The sequence below is a fragment of the Ambystoma mexicanum genome, chromosome 6p (assembly GCF_040938575.1).
Source record: "Ambystoma mexicanum isolate Mex_15411 chromosome 6p, UKY_AmexF1_1, whole genome shotgun sequence".
In the NCBI taxonomy this organism is placed as follows: domain Eukaryota; kingdom Metazoa; phylum Chordata; class Amphibia; order Caudata; family Ambystomatidae; genus Ambystoma; species Ambystoma mexicanum.
The window spans coordinates 1,060,333,374-1,060,351,238 of record NC_090935.1 but is presented as its reverse complement, the minus strand read 5'-3'; the positions used below and the strand labels follow the sequence as shown (position 1 = coordinate 1,060,351,238).

General features: G+C 46.4%; 1 protein-coding gene across 1 annotated transcript in view; it reads right to left on the bottom strand.

The window, feature by feature from the left end:
- LOC138510183 (hippocampus abundant transcript-like protein 1) overlaps positions 1–17,865 on the bottom strand; it is a 1,300,033-nt gene that overhangs the window by 876,552 nt on the left and 405,616 nt on the right. The window lies entirely within an intron of this gene.

Sequence of the window (17,865 nt, the reverse complement as noted above, 5' to 3'; positions counted from 1 at the left end):
CTTATTTGAGGTAACATCATAACATTTGCAACACCTCATTCTACCAACGCTTCCTTCTATCTTCCCAACTGTGCTCTCCAAACAAAAACTCTTGGAACCTGTGTATTCACCTCTGGTCATAAAGTTATATTTGAGCAACAATGAAACAAACTCTGGGACAGCAAGCAAGTTGACCTACTGGCAGCCACACCGCTTCAAATACTCCTTAGTGGGGGCTTTTACATAAAAGAAGCACTAATGAAGATTAGTACCCAACGAGGGGGTGTGGCAGCCTCCCAGCCAATGGGGAGGCTCAGAATGGGTCTTTACCATACCGGTAAAGACCCCGCTCCGAGCCTCTTCAGCACGGGTGGCAGTCATCATCCCTCGACAGGATGAAGGCAAGTGCGCTCTCCCCCCGCGTCCCTTGCCCCTTGACCCCACCCACTTCTGCACATTTCCAGCCCCCAACCCCACTTACCTTGCACTTCTTCGTCCCTCTGAGACACCGGGAACACTAGTGTTTTGTTCCCGGTGCATCCCAGATCCGGCAATGGCCCCCATGGAAAGGGAGCCAGGACTACATGGACCTTCAGGGACCTCCACCCTGATCCATGGCAACCAACTTGATTTGTAGTTTTCATGTCGAGCTGAGAAACGGCAAACACGTCCTTTCTGAACTCAAGATAAAAACACTTAGTACCCTGGTACAACGTACTGGGGCACTAATAGCAATAAACCCCTCGCAACGACGGCATTACCGGTCTTGTAATACCCCAGCCCGATCGTTAAGGTCCTAGCTTCACTCAGGCCTGTAACTGAGGCCCCCCCGCCCACTCCCATGCTCAGGGTTTATTGCTTCTTTAGAAGTCTGGGTTGAACACTCGAATCCTGACAGCCAAAAAGGATGCAAGGTTTCAAGGCAATATTCGCCCGGTTAGCCATGGATCTCAACACTGGTCATGATTCCCAGGTTTGCTCTACCTATGGTCCCTCACTCCCCCGCTTCCCTCAAACCCCCCACCCCCGACTCATGCACCCAAATGCCCACCTAGTATTTACCTCTACTTCTGTCACCGTCCTCATCTTCCACTCGTTCCTCCCTCCCTCGCCGGCACTACTGTCCCTCTGCCATTTTCCCAGCCCTCCCGCAGATCCATTTTCACACTGTAGAAAGCAAGAATGTACTTCAATGCCTGCCCAGAAACAGACACTCAGGGCCTGGGGCAGTGAAGTTTGTTCTGACTCTACAGGTCATACAGGCAGTGCTGCAGGGAGCAGGGGAGATGGCGGACAAGCAGTCCCCACAACTAAATGCATAGCACCAGGGTGAGTGCTAATAGAGTTATTACCTCTACCAGTGGGAAATACAGCCTCTTACGTGGCTCTAAGCCCTTGTTACATACCCTTGTTTCGCTTGGGCCCAGAAGTCGGGTTTGCAGGGACATGAGAGGCTGTATTGTCCGCTGCCTACGGCAACAATGCTTAAATAGTAGATGTATGCACATCAGGCTAAGCCCAGTTGTTTGTTTAAATAACTCTCTTCCACAACGGAGTCGTATCTAAGCACAGCAACCAACTGACTAACACATTCCTCTTTGATAGAATAATTATATTTTTTCCCCTCTTCATGTCCCCAAGATGGATTTGGGAGGCCTCATGTGCTTTTGTTCAGTAAGAGAAAATAATGTGTTGAAAACATGCATATATTTCAAGTCTTAAATGCTCATTTTCACTATTACTTGTGTACAGAGATCTCAAATTGTTCTATATCTGAAGGATTGGCTCATTCAGTCCTAGTTTTTCATTTGTGTTCTGAAACCTTTCACTTTATAATTGTTCCAGAATGCAAATAGGCAAGAATGAATGGGTGGCCTACATGCACAACAGATGTAGAGCACCTTGAGAGCTCTGCATGTCATTGCCATGAGACTGTTTCAGGAATAAAATTGAGCTACCTTTTATTCTTAAACATACTGCATATTCTCAATTCATGCAAGTTTCATTATTGGATCATTACAGTCTGGGTTAATGCTTTGGTTACAACAATACCATTTGACGTAAAAAGTCAATCGAATTACCGAAATGCAACCGACCCAGAGCTAAAAGGTTTTGATATCCCAGTAATACTACCTGCTGTAATTTGCTTTCATTTTCACTATCCATTTCCACCATCGTATTAAAGCTGGTAATTAGTATTGTATAATAGTGGTTCACAAAACTACTGTCTTTTTACAAAATAGTAAATTCAGACCCTTTAATCCAGTACATGTTGTGACAGGGCTTCTGCCACAAATAACCACTGACTCGTGATGCAAGTCCAAGGGTGTTTACTGAACTTATTACAGACACATTAGCAGATGGATTTGGGTGTTTCTGGAGTCCGAGGACTTGTGGTTTTGGCGCTAGGGCCATTGCGCTCTCTCTCTCTGAAGTTTCACAGTCCTTGCCCACCTCCCTAAGCCAGGAGTCCTCCACTGATTTTAATAATATCGACAGGTGACCGCTACTGTCGGATTATTAATGAAGCTGCAGGTGGCGCCCCTGATATCATCATAAACTTTATTTAGTCAACCATAAAAGTACATACAGATAAAAAGACAATTAATTCATGATACAAGAAAAGAAGAATTCGAATCATAATACCATCATAACAAGGTTAACATGTCCACAAAATTCATTAAAAAACAAACAAGACCAAGGGTAGATCTAGCTACAAAGTGCATGTGCTTTTCATGATTAAATAGGAATAAAAAAAAAAAAAGATGATTATAGAATATAACAGAGGAAAACAGTGAGGAGAGTCAACAACTCGCAGCCTCATCTAAGTAACATTAATTATCTAATGTACAGCTTGGCTGTATACTCACTCTAAGTAGCCAGGCTCTATGGTTATAACGAGCCGTTGCTCGAGCAACATGCATGTCTGAGTACTCGCTCAGGAATCTACAATACAGGACGATTGTCTAACCTTTACCTCTCTTAATATTGGCAACAAATATATTTTCCTCAGCCTAACAGACCTACTGCAGAATAACAGAAAATGCATAACTGTCTCATTACCTCCTCCTCAAACAATTGGCACAAGCTTGTATTAGTCGGTAACCAATTTCGAGTGAAGCCGTCCACCGGAAGGATTCCCAATCGAAAACGCATATACAGGGCCTTCTCATAGGCTGGAAAGCTCTCATTCAGGTATAATTTGTAACTCGGTTGGTACCTCTAATCAAGGTCATCAGGACCCCGCTTTAAACGTGATGTATCAACCAGTAAGCATTCATGACTTCTCTGCACAACCCTGTTTTTGATATTCTTTATCAGGGGGAATGGGGGGGGGGGGGCTTACAGTAGTAGGGTGCAGCCACAAATCATTGCTCATTTTAGGCTCCTACCACCCACCATGGCTAAAAGGTGGAGTGCTGCATTACGATAACCTTCAAGGCCATGCTGCTTCCACAATCTAACCCAATAGAAAAGCGGGTCTGGCACGAATCTGGTCGCCGACCAAAGTTCGCCCAGCTTCAGAAAGACCAGAGCGTTAGGGGCATAGGCTGGAAGCAACAAGAGTTTTCTCAGGAATATATGTTCATATATACACAGAGCTTCTGGACGTTACTATATCCCCATAGGTCGGAACTATGCAAGGCCACAGGGATCGCTTGCTTATGGAATAGATTCAAAGCTGCAGAACTTGCTCCTCTTCTGTGCTTCGCATGGAACGCCAAGATTGTGCCACCAACCTTCTCTAATGTGGAGGACGATTTATTAATCTGGGCCGCCAAACCACACGACTCCTCGAATCTCAGCACTAAATAATCATAAAATTCAACCTGTTCGAGCACCGAGCCCTCTACTTCAACCTTAAATGTTCTGCGTTTCACTAATTTAGAACCAAAAACCATCACCTTTGACTCGTTAATATTAAGGCTAAGGTCTAGGTCTAATGTGTTACATTTCTTCAGGAATACAGACAATGACCTCCTCAAGCACCGTGGTTATGTAGCAAGAAGGACTGCATCGTCAGCATAGAATAGGGCTGTAAATGAATTCAAATCAATTTTGGGGCAATCCTGACAATCTATCATTTCGTATCTATAGATGTTGAAAAGGAGGGTGTAAGGAAGGCATGGTATCAACAGTAAGACAGACACGAGTGACCACAAACAATTCCAAGGGTATGATAAACACCTACCTAAACCTAAATCTACAGATGGGAGCAAGCTACAGCCATCAAATAATAATAATGCAGTCCTAGTGGAGTCTCGTCAAAATAAAAGGGCCCATACTAAAAAACGATTGCCAAATCTTACCACTAAACATACATAGTGAGAGGTGGTGTTCATGAAAAAGAAAGAAGTGTTCACAAAATGATATGTCAGGATGTTCAAGCCTTTGGTCTCCCGTCTCCACGTTGTCAGCATGGGACAAAGCGGTTTACTCAAACAAAGCACACACTCCGGCACAGTTCCATTACTAGCATCAGGGCCTTCTGTAATGCAAGTCTCTTTGCTTTTCCAAAGTCTCTTGACTCAGATGGCCTGATGTACAAGAAAAAAAGAAAAAAAACACAAAGTTCCTCTTCTCTTTTGCGTGTTCAATTCGGGTGTCTCACCCTGGATCCCCCCTCAGCTGGGCTCAGATCCTTTCTCCGTCATCCCCTCTCAGCCGGGCTAGGACCAATTGTGGCACGCATTCAACTATCAAAGATTTTTTAATGTGTACAGGATTTGACTTGACCCGTGGCAGGACCACTTCAATCTCAAACGTAACCTTTCAATATTAATTGGATACCTGACAGATCTTCGAGTGAGCACCCACGTGGTGCTGGACCACTATCTATGGTATCTTATTTTGTCTCCCGAAGTTCAATCACTCCTCTGGTTTCCAATAATATTTGCGTTGTTTGTCATACGTTTCACATGCTATTCTCTTTAGATTTCTTCACACAATGTTGCTGCTTGCAAGCTTGGTTCTATCATAGGCTGGTTTGGTATCAGTCTCTCCGACTCACCGGCTGTTCTGTCTTTACTGGTGCTGCTTTGTTGTAGGAGCTAAGGACAGTACCACGGCGGCAGCCGCTCCGCCCGCCTTGGTTATCAACGCTGGAGAGCCCCGGGTACCTCTGACACACATTGCAGGTTTGTTCAACTTTAGTTCCCGGTCTTAGGTTTCTTACTTTGCAAGGTTCACGAAAGTAACTGTCTGAAAAGCCCTCCTTGCAACCCTCTCTGCTCTCGCCGTCTTTCTTCTCGTATTAAACTGCCATCTTGGAACCGTTGTGTAGCGTTAAATATCCTGCAAAGAAAAGGGGCCCAAATATCCACTTCGTCTTTTAGCAGGTCGAGGGTAATGAGATCAGGACATGAAGCTTTGCCACTTTTTAGAGAGTTAAGTGGCATAACCACCTCTTCAATGGAAACTATCAGGGCATCAGTGTCGGAGATGAATTTGTCAGAGGTGATTGACACTGCACATGGCACTTTGGACCGATATAGGTTGGCAAAAATGCGACCACCAACCACTTCATTAATGTGACAGAGCAATGGTTGGGCGCCCTTCAAATCTTTTGCCGGGACCAACTTCCAAAAGAGTGAATGGTCCCCTGATTTAAGAGCAGCGCGAAGGGCAATCCTTTTCTCCTGCGTAAATTCCCTTTTTTTCATGAGCATCAGATTTTTATAATTTTCACGATGCTCCCAGAGTTTGTTTGGCCAACCTTGAGCTCGATTTTATACAATTGAGAATTTCTGCCTTTGCCTGGTGACATTTCGCGATCGTACCAACTAGGTTTGTTTAATGCTCGTTTCTTGAACACCTTCTTTGCACTGAGATTTGTGGGATACGTTTGTTAAGAGCTTGTATTCAGACAAGATCACTTCAGCATTAATATCACAAATGGCTTCTAGATTCTCCAAAATAGAATTATAGAGGGTAGGCTTGATGTCAGGCCATGTGGATGTAGAGAAGGAGCCAAGTGCCCCCACCGCAAGCATCGTGCCCATGTTGCCTATATGCTGGGAATCAGAATGTGAAATACATGCAGTGCCAGTGAAAATACCAATACTAAAGAGAACCCTGGAAGCAAGGTTCCCATTGAGAAAGCCATACCTGCATACACGACAATATGATGGGCATTTGAATGAAATACCAGAAGAAGTGTGAAAAGCGAGCAAAAGAGCAGATTGGGGACGTCACACAAAGCAAAGACTGACACACCCAGAAGAGATGCAGAAACAAGAGAACATAGATATTCTATAGGCTTCAAGAAAGTATCAAAGATAAGTAATATTTCAGGATCGAGATGAAGATGTTTATGTTACAACAATTATGAAGATATCAAGTCATTTCACACGTGTACAGATGCAAAGAAATGCGACCAGACAAAGGATTCTTAAGGTTAGCTATGCAGTGAATAGATTGCGTGCGTATATATATATATGATACATTACTCACCGTAATCGTATTTCTGATGCTTGTATCTGCTTAGATTCACATGCTGTGCATAGGCCGACATCTAGTGGAAGCTGCGGAGTATTACAGTTTGTTTTTCGAAGCTCGAAAATGGGCGTCGACACAGGGCGTGCCAGTAATACTATCCCTAGTGTGACGTCCACTGTACCCAAGATCCCTCACGCGTCTAGGATCCTCAAATTGTATTTTTTCTGACATGAGGTAGCATGAGGAGTAGCGCGAGTACAGATAATCCAAGCAGATAGATAGAAAGGTAAGACTACAAGCAACCATGCGCCTTCTCTCAAAGGGGAGGAAGGGTGGGTCGCATGTGAATCTAAGCAGATACAAGCATCAGAAATACGATTACGGCGAGTAATGTATCCCTTCTGAGGCTTATGGAATCTGCTTTAGATCACATGCTGTGCATAGATTAGCGAGCAGTACCTGAAGAAGGAGGTGGGATGTGAGAAGGGTCATGAGCAAATAAGTGTCTTAGAACCGCTTGTCCCACTTGTGTATCTGCCTTGGAATGGGCGTCAATGCAGTAATGCTGAGTAAAAGTGTGAATAGAGCTCCAAGTAGCTCCTTTGCAAATGGTGTCAAGGGGTACATTTGCAATGAAAGCCAGAGTGGCCCCAATGCCTCTAGTAGAGTGGGCTCTTGGCGTGAAAGGCAGAGTTCTTTCAGAGAGTGAGTAACACAGCTGGATACAGTTAATAATCCACTTCGAGATGGCACCTTTAGAGACGCGATCCCCCTCTCTGCCTTTAGCTACGGAGACAAACAGTTGATCTGTTTTTCTTAGCGGTCTGGTTTTATTTACATAGTAGAGGACCGCCCTACGCACATCTAGGGTGTGTAGTTTCACCTCAGCCGAGCTTTGAGGGTCCTGGAAGAAAGCCGGAAGCTCGATGGACTGGTTTACGTGGAATTTAGATATAAACTTAGGTGAGAACCTAGGGTGTGTGCGTAAAACCAGTTTGTCTTTATGGACAGTAAAGAAGGGATCCTGCACTGACAGAGCCTGAATTTCACTGACCCTTCTTATAGAAGTAATAGCTACTAAGAAGGCTGTTTTATAAGTCAGGTGTTTGAGACTGCTTTTATGCATGGGCTCGAAAGGGGGTCCCATGAGCTTAGATAGCACCACATTAAGGTCCCACCCTGGTGGTGGGTTTGAAATAGGAGGGTGAAGTCTCTTTACTCCTTCCATTAAGGCTTTAACTACTGGTACTTTCCACCACGAGACCTTGCTATGGGAAGTGGTGTATGCCGACAGGGCTGCCAGGTGTACTTTCAGTGAGTTAAAAACCAATCCTGCGTCTAGCAGGTGGAGCATGTATGTAACAATAGTGGAAGGAGTGCAATCAACTGGGTTGATTTGTCTACTCTGGCACCAAATAACGAATCTCTTCCACTTGTTAAAGTAACAGTGTCTTGTGTTTTGTTTCCTAGATTCCTTTAGGATGTCCATACACCTCTGTGGTAAATTGAGATGTCCAAACTCTATGACCTCGGGAGCCATGCTGCCAGGTTCATTGAGTTGGGTTGCTGGTGCACTGTTTGACCTTGGTGCTGGGACAGTAGGTTGTACCAGGCTGGAAGCTTAATGGGCTCGCACACCGCCATCCTGCTTAGGTGTGGGAACCACGGTTGTCTTGCCCACATGGGAGCAACTAGGACGAGCGTCATCGACTCTCTGTTCATCTCGTTCACCACCTTCCTGATGAGGAGTTGGTGGAAAAGCATACGCAAACATCCCTGACCAGTTCATCCACAGGGCGTTCCCTTGGGAGTCTGGTTGGGAGAACCTGGATGCAAATCCTGGGCATTGTTTGTTTTCGCTTGTGGCGAATAAGTCTATAGTGGGGAAACCCCACTGAGAGAAGATATCTTCTACGACCTCTCTGTGTAAAACCCATTCGTGTTCCTCTGGGAGGGAGTCTCTGCTCAGAGCATCCGCTAGGGAATTGAGCTCCCCTGGAACATGTTGTGATGACAGGAAGATGTTCCGGCTGAGTGCCCATATCCAGATTTTCTGGGCAAGCTTGGAAAGATTTGGCGAACGAGTCCCTCCTTGCTTGTTCAGGTAGAACATGGCTGTTGTGCTGTCCGTCCGGATCTGCACTGACAGGTTTAGTAGGTGGAGCTCGAACGCTTGAAGCGCTCTGAATACTGCCAGAAGCTCTAGCAGGTTGATGTGGTTCTTGGCCACTGAGGGAGACCAGAGACCCTGAGCTGTGTGGTGGAGATGGTGAGCTCCCCACCCCGTCAGACATGCATCGGTAGTGACTACCGCCTGTACTTCGGGATCGTAAAAGAGTTTTCCCTGTGCAAGATTCTCTCTTGTCCACCAGTGAAGGCTTTGTACTAGTGTTGGCGAAACGACCATTAGATCGTCCCACTGACCACTTGCCTGAGACCACTGTTTCGCCAACCATTCCTGCATGGGATGCATGCGCAGGTGCGCATGGGGGACCAGGTAAATACATGACACCATCATGCCCAGTAAACGCATTGCTTTGCATACAGTTATTTGGTGACCGGACTGATATTGCGGAATTTGCAGTAGTATATTCCGAATTCTTTCCTCTGAAGGAAATGTCAACCCCTCTTGAGTATCTAGGATTGCTCCTAGGAACTGTTTGGAGGTGCTTGGCACCAGGCTTGACTTTTTCTCGTTGATTGAGAAGCCTTATTCGTGGGGGAGGTCGATAGTCCTTTGAATGTTTGTCCTGCAAATTACTGGGGGTTTCCCCCGTTATGAGCCAGTCGTCCAGATAAGGGTACACCGGGATTGCCTCCCTGCGTAGGTGTGCAGCCGCCACCGCCAGTACCTTGGTGAATACCCTTGGTGCCAAAACTATCCCGAAGGGCAGTACCTTGAATTGGTAGTGCCGACTGTCCACCTTGAAGCGCAAGTACCATCTGTGCACTGGGAACATGGAAATATGAAAATAGGCATCTTTCATATCCAAGGTTGCCATGTAATCCCCCTTTTTTAGGAGGGGGATTACCTCTTGTAGCATAGTCATACGAAACTTTTGGGGCTTGACATACTTGTTGGCAGGCCGTAAATCCAATACTGGGCGCATTGTCAAATCTTTCTTTGGCACAAGGAAGTAAGTTGAATAAATACCCTTGTTTACCTGGTGTCCCGGGACGAGTTCTATCGCGTCCTTTTCTAGCAGAATGGCGATCTCCTCGAGGAGAATCTTCTGATGTTCTAAAGAGTGTATTTTCTGTCGTGGAGGATGGTTCCGGGGACGCTGCATTAGTTCTATACAGTACCCTGTGGATACTGTTGACAGCACCCATCTGTCTGATGTGATCCCTTCCCAAGCCTGGGTGAAGTTGGAAATGCGTCCCCCTACTGGGGTTGCGTGAGAAGGGACCCTGAACTGAGCGTCACTGCTTTGGTGGAGGCGTGCCGCCTCCTTTGCTGGGGCTGCCTCTGCCTTTACCACAACCTCTCCTATTACCCCTGCCGTAACCCTGGATAGACTGTTGGCTGTTGTTCCACTGTGTACCCTGCCCCTGGGAATAGTTAGCTCCTCTCTGGGAATTTTGGCCACGTGGGCGACGAAAATTACTATTCCCTCTCTCGTTAGGGGATTTATTGGTTAACTGGCCAAGGGACTTGAGTGTCTCGTATTCGTCCTTGGCATTCTTAAGTGCGTCCTCGACCGCCTTACCAAACAGATCGGCATCCACCGGTTTGTCCAACAATGATGCCTGGGTTTCTGCTTTAAAACCAGACTGCCGTAACCACGCAGTGCCTTCTGCTATCAATCTGCCTGCGTTGTCCACGGCGTCAAAGGTTGCTTTCAAAATGCAACCAGACACGGCTCTACCCTCAGCGGAAATCCGAGCTAACTGGCCCTTTAAAGGTTCCGGAGCAGAGGCTATGAGTGCCGCGACTTCTTCCCACTGATGGCAGTTGTAGCTGGCCAACAGGGTGGTGGAGTTTGCAATCCTTGCCTGATAGGCGGACGTTGAGGCTACTTTCCTGCCGAAACCATATAGTTTTTTGCTCTCCTTGTCTGGAGGAGCTTCGGACGATGACAAGGGTGTTCCAGCCCTCTTACGAGTGTTAGTGACAACTAGGGAGTCTGGCTTCAGATGTCCTCTTATATAGAGAGGGTCAGACTGGGCTGCCCTGAAAAGTTTTTCAACCCTGGGATTGACTGCTCTGGTGAGGTTCGGGTTCACCAGGGACGGGTCTATTCTTCGCTGAATGGACTTAAGGATAGGGATGGTTTGGGCAACAGGCCTCCTTTCTCCCACTAACTCCTCGGCGAAGTCCCTCTCCTCCTGGACACCGTGGGTGTCAATATGGAAATGTTCTGCTGCACGTGCAAGCACCTCGTTTAGGAGGTGTTGGTTATCGACAGGGGAGTCGGTAACCGGGGCTTCGTTTTCTACCGGGGAATCTACTCTATAGGTTTCAGGGTCTTCCTCTTCCTCTTCCTCTTCTTGGTCCTCATCATCCCCATAGTAGCCCGTCCCGGTTTGCTCTTCTACCATGCAAAATTCTTGGTCCTCACCAAAGGAAGCCTCTCCTTGATACAGTGAGTATGGTCTTGAGTATGATTGTACCTCGAAGGGGTCTGTAGACCTCATCGGTGTCTCAAACCGGGGCTTCTTACTCGGGGGGATAGGATCGTTAGAGCCTGAGGGTGTCGCCCCTTGTGGATCATACGAAAGGAAATGGTCTGGATTTTTATCGTAAAAGTCAGCCAAAGAAGACATCCTTGACATGACCCTATCTATGTCTTCACTCAACCACTTTTTGGAACTGGGAATGACTCTCTCAGCAAGTCTCGGAGATTTATCTTGAGTAGATTTGCTGGTTTTAGACATATCAGCAGACCTGGTCTTGTCTGTCTTTTTAGGGGGAGTGGCGTGTTTTACAGGTGTGGACGAGTGCAAAGGCTGCTTCTTCTGCTGTTTTCCCCCCTCCCCGTGAGTGGAAAAGTGTTTTCCCTGTCCTTTTGTGGCTCCGGAGGTTTTCGACGCCTGGCGTCGAGGATCGGGGGTAGAGTCCCTGTCCTTCGAGCGTGGGGCCGCGCTGATCTTGTCTGCGGGCTCCGACTCCTGGAGCGCGGCCTGGGGGTGGAAGTCGTCTTCGTCCTCCGACGATCGAACTTCTGTTAGCCTAGGGAGCGAGGCACTCTTGGCAAGAGTGGATGATTGCCTGGAGTCATGCGGCGATCTCGATCGAGAATGCCCAGAGGACACCGAATGTTCCGTTTGTGCCTCTTTCCGAGAACTCAACGTCGTCGAGTCTCGGTTGGACTTTGTGTGTTTAGTGTGTGAAGTGCTTGTGTCGCCGGGGGTCTTCCCCATAGCCGCCCTGCCGGACGACCTTCCGAGGTCGGGGACCTGCGCTTGGCTGTCTTTCGACGCCGTAATGCCCTCGCCGTCCGAAAGTACGCCGTCGCTGAAGGCGCCCTCCGCTGCCATGGCCGCCTGCCTGGCGTGGTGGGCCCAACGCTTCGTCGAACGGTCCTTAAGTGTCTTAGGTTTAAACCTACTACATGCGCTGCAGTTCGCTTCGGGGTGGTCCCTGGGCAAGCAGAGATTGCACGTGGCGTGCCTGTCGACCCAAGGGTATTTGCGATTGCACTTGGGGCAGAATTGAAAAGGGGTACCCTCCATACGCACCTTGAGGCAGCGGGCTGTTAAGAGTAGGAAATGTATAAGGTGTATCTATATACCAAGAGTGTAGAGTATGTCCAACCCCACACTCTCCCTACTTGCAGGGCCGAGGCCAGAGGCCTTCCGAGGCCCGGGCCGAGACCAGAGGCCTTCCGAGGCCCAAATCCCTCGTGCAGCAGCCGACGGTCGATTTCTTCTCCAGCCGGCGTCGAGTGTCGAAGTTCGACGTTGGGATGGGGAAGGATGTAAATAATTTAATATTTTAGCAAAAGTATGGCTAAGGCCAGGGGACTCCGCAAAATGCTTCCAACCAGTATGGCGGAAAAAAACAATCTGAGGATCCTAGACACGTGAGGGATCTTGGGTACAGTGGACGTCACACTAGGGATAGTATTACTAATTACAGAGGTGAATCAAAGAAGGGCAAGGCTGGATCAGCACCAAGAAGCCAAGGCCGCTCTGGGCCGAAATGATCAGACAGTAGCTACAAACATGTGAAAGAAACTCCTGTTCAGAAGACGGGCACGAAAACAATGAAGACATCAGAGGTTCATTAAATAATAGTGTTTTAAATACACCAGAGCTCAGAACCATAGTCTTCAGTCACGTGGATGGCTGAAAATGGACAACCGTGACGAGCTATACTACGCAAGGAGATAGGGCATGCTATACTCCCTCGCACTCTCCAGAGCAAGGAACATTTCCAAGTCCAAGTTCAAAGCCTTAATTGACGGGCAGACCGCAAGAGGTGATGATAAATGACATGCTGATTGGTGGGAAGCTATGGTCAAGACAAACCCACCAGCAACTGGAGGCCAGCCTGCATGCTGCTGGCGTATGTGGAAAAGAACTGACGGATGTAAGGGTGCCAACCAATTATAGAAGGCTACGTAGTAAAGATCCCTATAGTTTGTATAACCAATGGGACTGATGTTAAAGGCCCTATCACTCTCTTTGACAAGTATGGAACTTATACCTAGAAGTTACCTTAGACCCAATCACTTTCTCCAATAGGTTTTTGTAGTTTGCCACATAGAATGACATCATTCACTATAAAAGATGCTTTTTTATATAAAGATTTGGAGAGAACGAGCAAGAAGATCGAACGAATTGTCGATGTTCTGCTGTTTTAGACAATTGCAAATAAAACCGCTTTGATTTGCCAACTTCCTGTATTAGTTTGATTATTGATGTTTGAGTATCTTCTGCATCCCCATTCATCTCAGAGTATTTCTACCTTGTCTTAAAGGGAGAACCCCAGTTCGCGTGGTAGCAGAGAGATGATGGTTAAAGAACAGTCGACCTAGTAAGCTTTGGGGTCCCGGCCATTTAGCTGAAAGAATGCGAGACTCCCTGTAGATAGCAGCAATTAGCTTAAAGAATCTTGCAAGTGCAGGTGGGACGGGTCCCTCGGTTTCCATAGAATCCCCTCCCAATTTGTACAGGAAGCTGAGCGAACGGAAGGCTGAAGCGGCTGGTTGAGGAGGCAACGGTCCAGAGAGTCGGAAGTCGAAAACACGAACGGCGAGTAGAATTTGTGAGATGGCAAAATGCAAATGGGCAGTGAGTGGAGAGAATGATAAGGGGAAATAAGTAACGGAGGGTGGTTGGGGTAAACAGCTTGAGACGAACGTCAAGTTAATAAGTGAATGACTCGAGACGATGACCGTCGAGTTATTAAGTAATTGACTTAAGACGAAGATCGTTAAGCAATTAAGGACTGCAAGGCGAGGGGCATCACAGTTAGGTTAAGCCCAGAGTCCTGCGGCATAAGGGCACCAGAAGGAGTCGTATCCAGATTCCCAACAGTGGATGACGTAGACTACAGACACATTTAAAGATTGGCTAAAGGGAACGACTCACACTCCGCCAGAGTATTTTATTAGGGGCAAGGATAATCACGAAGAGCGTGAATAAAGAAGTAGTCAGGAGGAGCGTAGACTGAGCTATACGTAGGCTGGTCAAGTCTGCAGTTTGTCTGTTTGTTTTATGTGTTGTATAATGTATATGTGGTGAAGAAATAGCAAAAACTTAAGAGATGTGAAAAGACAGCTCAAATATTTTAAAATTAATTATTTATTTATTAAGTTGAGTTGATAAGGTTTAGTGAATAAAGTAGATTGAAATGGAACGTGATATACAAGGCTTGGAGCTGCGACGGTTGGTGCAAGATCATATTGTGTTATTTTTCTAAAACGTATTTATAAAGTGCAAAACAATGGTGAGTATTGACAGTCAAGTGTGACGAGTCAAAAATTGAGGATATTACTCCACTTATACATCTATGCAAGCAGCTGCCAAAACACGCACTCAAGCTTAAACAGTACAGTGCAGAATGGGTTAAAGGCCCGGCAGATAAGATGTTCATGCCATGGCCAACAGGGGGGTCACTATCAAAAGCAGTTTTACAGCACATGACGATATATTTTCACGCAGCATACACAGGAAAAAAGTTGGAAAAGAGGCTAGCGATCTTAGAGCTCTGGAAAATGTACCAGGAGGATAGAGAAGAGCCACCTCCTGAAGACTGGATGCTTAACCAGTGTAGAGAGGGGGGTGAGGAGCCTTCTGTTCACCCTGCCGTGCCTGACGAAATTGGCAATAGTACAAAGGATGATGGAGTATACCAATTAAGAGAACTTAAGGCAGCAATGGGGTATAGCAATCCAGCATATGAGTCGCCTGCGCATAGCAGCGACGAGAGACCAGAAAAGACTTCAGAAAGAGATGGGATTCCTAAAATCCCACAGGATAAGGAGAGAAGTGATTGACCAAATACAACCTTAGATATAGGACGGGAAATAAAGAGATGGAAAGGAGAGAAAGATAAGGCAGATGAGGTAGCGCTTATACAGAACGAATGGATGGGAGGTCAGATTTTGCTCAAACTTGATGGAAAGAAAATTGAGGAAGTCAGGCAAAGGGAATCATGACGAACAAGATAAAAAGAGAACGAAAGGAACAACTGAAAGGAGATGAGGCTAAAAGAAAGGATGGACAAAGACGGGAACAGCTGTATCAAGATGAGCAGCTAAGAAAGCAGGAAAAGGCACAGGAACAAAGAAAGTATGATAATACAGAAGGCAATTGAACGAGACAAGCTAGAAAAGAAGAGAGGAAGAGGAAGAGCAGAAATTAAGAGATAATAGAATGCAAACGTGTAGCGAGTAAGAGATACGTGTAGGGCAAACGAGAGAAGAGAGATGAAAAGACAGGAAGAGGAAAGGGTAAGAGAAGAAGCAAGGAATCGAAGAGAACTTGAAGAAAAAGAACGCAAGAGAAGACAGAGGGCACGCGACATTGATCGCATAGAGAAGGAATTAATGGAGTCTAACCCAGTAGTAGCATGGGAAGACATAGAAGAGCAAATCTAGAGGATGAGTTTAATATAAAGAAGCATTGGGGACAAAATCGATAAGGTCTATCATGAGATGAAGGCCAAGAAAGAACTGAAAGGAAAGGGAAAAACTGATCGACTTGAAAGTATGCAGCTGCACAGCAAAGAGGGTAGTGTGTACAATCTTGAGCATAGAGCACTGTCTTTGGACAGGCTAACTCTGAATAAAGACGAGAAAGAGGGAAGTCACACGAGTTGGGGACAGGATATGTCCAACGGGAACAGAGAAACCTTCCGTGGGGAGGAGGGAGGTAATGCACGTGGTCCTGAAGGATGTTCTCCGATGGACAGAGAAGTAAGATGGTCAGATCTAAACCTACCTAAATCTCGGGTGTCAGAACCTCTGGCACGGCTAGATCGACCCAGAGGGCGATGCCATAGTGAGAAGGGGGACTCGCCACCCCATGTGAGCAGGTTAAGGTTGCTACCAGGAAGAAGGCAGTGCAGAACCATTGTCCCTGCTATGGACAGACAGACGATGGGGGATGAATTTGAGTTTGGAATCTCACAGTTTCCTTTGTTAGAGAAAGGAGGGGCCAGACCGCAGTATATTCCTTGGCCACAGATGGATAAGGATAATTTAAGGTGTAAACTGCTGAGTTTAACTTCTTGCGCCGGGAAATGGATACATGAGTTAGAGAAAATGACAGGAGGAAACATGGAAGCTATAGGAGACGTTAAAGGTCTTCTAGCCTCTATCCTTGAGGAGAGAGCTTACAACAGGTCAGAGCAGGCTACATAGGTGTCACTGCACAGAACACGGCTCAGGATGGAGCACTGCTTAATAAATGTAAAGCGGCAGTCTGGAAAGCGCTGCGAGTGCAGTATCCAGACATGTCAGATATGGGAGTTATAATGGCACAGAAGATGCAGGAAGGGGAGGATCCTCTTGTTTACATTCAAAAGTTTTCAAGAGAAGTGGTCTTAGGAGACGAGGGAGCCGTGGGGAAAATCTATACCTGTATGCTACCATATATTCTGTCAAGAGCTGCCAGATCAAGTACAGAAACAGCTCAGGAAACTGGTGGGTACGGAGGCAAAACCATGGTCGGAAATACAGCCGACTATTGCAGGTTTTTACAGGGAAAAAAATGAAAAATAAAATAAAAATTGAAAGAAAGATGTCAGAAAAGGTAAAGAAGCAAAATTAGTGCAGAATAAACTGTCAAAATATGCCATAGATGGGGCAATGTTGACTAGCAGAGAAGGGCCAGGATCGCAGCAAGCAGCAGGCATGCCACTGGTAAATAACCAAACGCAGTTTGATCAAGGTAATAATGGATTTGTACCAAGGGGTAGGGGAGGTTTCCGAGGAAGAGGCTTCCAGAATAATCAGGGACATTTCCAGAATAATCAAGGTGGGTTTCAGGATACGCAGAATGATAGCCAAGGCATGCAGGGAGGGCACATTGGGAGACTTCCTCCTGTATGTTGGACATGTGGAAAGAGTGGGCATATAGCACGCATGTGTGGGAGCCAAGAGTTTGTGCAAAATGGCCAGATCTGAAGAAGGGGGACCATTTATCCGCCCGCATATAGCCAACAAAGTAGGGAGGGGTTTGCCCAAAATCAGACAGTGCAACAAGCACAAGCGCTGAGAATGCAACAAGCTTTGCAAACACAGCAGACATCATCGAATTTGCCACAAGGGCAGTCACAGCACACACTCATGCAAATAAAGCAGAGCCCAAACACGGGACAGTTAATGACTAGGATAGGGGGTGCCACCGTCGAGGGAGGTAATGCTTTCACAGGCACGGGAATAAGCATGTACCAACAATAGGACAGTTCACTGGGTGACTTGATGTGTTTGGTACTATCAGCGACTCCGAATCCTCAAGAGGAACCAAGGGTTGACGTCACTATAGGGGGCACATCTTTCTTTTTTGGTGGACACACGTGTAACACGCTCATGTATACGAGAAGGGAAATTTACATTATCTGGAAATGCCATGAATGCTCAAGGTTTCACAGGAGCCACAAGTAGAGTTCCTTTCACTGAGAGATTGCCAGTCTCTATAGGAGAATGTGAAATGACTGTGCCATTATTGTATTCAAGGGACACACCAGTTAATATACTAGGTTGAGATTTAATAACAAAGTTAAACAAGACGATTTTGTTTACTGATGAAGGCATAATGTGTTCAACGCCAGGAATGCATTATTGAAACATTAGTGAATTTATCATGGCATTTACAGGGCGAATGGCCATACGAGGAGTACCGTTAGAATCAGAGGTCTTTCACTATGGGGTACCCATTTTGTTAACATGGTTACCTGTTTTAGTGGGTAAGACACTGAGAATACCTGATGAGTTTTTATTCAGGCCAAGGATCCCTATGGATGAAGAGGGGAGACGAGTCATTCCCTTAGAG